General features: G+C 47.7%; 1 non-coding gene across 1 annotated transcript; it reads left to right on the plus strand.

The window, feature by feature from the left end:
• The first annotated feature begins 254 nt into the window (after positions 1-254).
• LOC116081256 lies at positions 255-358 on the plus strand. Its single transcript, XR_004114769.1, has one exon. It is a non-coding gene; the product is annotated as a U6 spliceosomal RNA (small nuclear RNA).
• Positions 359-1,683: the final 1,325 nt, after the last annotated feature.

Consider the following 1,683-nt stretch of genomic DNA (forward strand, 5'->3'; position numbering starts at 1 on the left):
TGACTGCGCTTCCAGAGGACCCGGGTTCATTTTTCCGCACACGTATGGCAGCTTACAACTGTCTAACAGCTCCACTTCAGGGAGAGCCAACGCTCTCGCACAGACATACATGCATGCAAAACACCAACGTACTAAAATAAATAATTAAAAAGGTGTTTTAAAAATAAGGTGAAGGATGACTGAGGAAAGCACATAGCATTAACCTCTGACCTATACACATATAGATACATACATGAACATGTACACGCACACGTGTGCTCACTTCAGTGGCACATATACTAAAACTGGAACAGTATGGAGATTAACATGGCCTCTGGGCAAAGATGACATTCGAGTTCTTGAAGCGTACCATGAAAACCCACACGCTATAAATAAGTAAATAAATAATTATGTGGGCGAGAGACTCTCCATAGACAGGGCGTGGTGATCTCTAGTTTCCTGCTGGTTCTTAGTCCTTCCTCACCCTCTGTTCCGGTCACAGCACCTTCACGTCGGCTGCTCTGCGGCCTCCGGGTTCTGAGCCTCCCTGCGCCGCAATGGGAACCCCCCCACCCCTGCAGCCTCCGGGTTGTGAGCCTCCCTGCGCTGCAATGGGAACCCCCCGCACTCCCCCCCATATCTTTAGGCTTGAACTCACCAGGACCCCATGATTGGTTCCAGATCTTGGTTGCTGAATCCCTTTCCCTTTTCTTTGGACCTTGCCAGTTTAGTCATCCATCACAGGCACTTACTTGGGCTCACTTTTGGCTGTGGTATCCTTACTGTGTGGCCGAATCGGTCCATGCCTCGGCTTCCTCATCTCAAAGTTGGGGGGCGTTGAATGCAGTGGCAACCTCGTGGGAGGGGCCCGAGAAGCATCTGTTTTTGGTGTTAGATTCTGTCTTGGTGGGATTTTGGGGAGAACATTGGTGAGTGCATGTGCTTAAGTGTCTTAGAGTTTTATGACTGTGAAGGGACACCATGACCAAGCGACTCTTATAAATGAAAACATTTAACTGGGGCTGGCTTACAGTTCCAGAGGTTCAGTCTGTTATCATCATGGTGGGAAGCACGGCAGCATGCAGGCAGATTGGTGCTGCAGGAGCTGAGAGTTCTTCATCTTGATCCAAGGCAGCCAGAAGGAGGCTTTCCTTCCACACTGGGCTTGAGCATAGGAGGAGACCTCAAGACCCATCCCCACAGTGACACATTTCCTCTAAAAAGGCTAAACTCCTCCCTTCCCATAAGGCCACACCTCTTGATAGTGCCATTTCCCATGGGCCAGACATATTCAAACCATCACAACGTCTGAGTACAAGTCTCAAAAAAAAAAAAAAAAGTCTGCATTTTCCAGAGCCTGTTTGTGCCCACAGGGCCTTACTGTGTAGCCCAGGCTCAAACGTGGCTTCCTTCTTCCGCAGGTTACCGTAGGCTTGTACCACCACCATTGGCAAGACTGACTTAATACGTTTATTAAGTTTAACAAGTTTAAGAAGACTTCAGTCTTACTCAATGAAAGGAGTGTTACTGATAAAAGAATAATCATGTTTTGCTAGTCAACAAGCTGCACTTAGAAGCATTTGCGTTGACCAAACCTTGGCATCAAAACCACAGCCTCTTGGAACAATCAAAGCTGCAAACATTTTGATGGGGCGATGTTAATAAAACTGACAGTCATAATGGCTGTGGAAACCGTGAGGTCAC

Source organism: Mastomys coucha, unplaced genomic scaffold (genome assembly GCF_008632895.1).
Source record: "Mastomys coucha isolate ucsf_1 unplaced genomic scaffold, UCSF_Mcou_1 pScaffold6, whole genome shotgun sequence".
Lineage (NCBI taxonomy): Eukaryota > Metazoa > Chordata > Mammalia > Rodentia > Muridae > Mastomys > Mastomys coucha.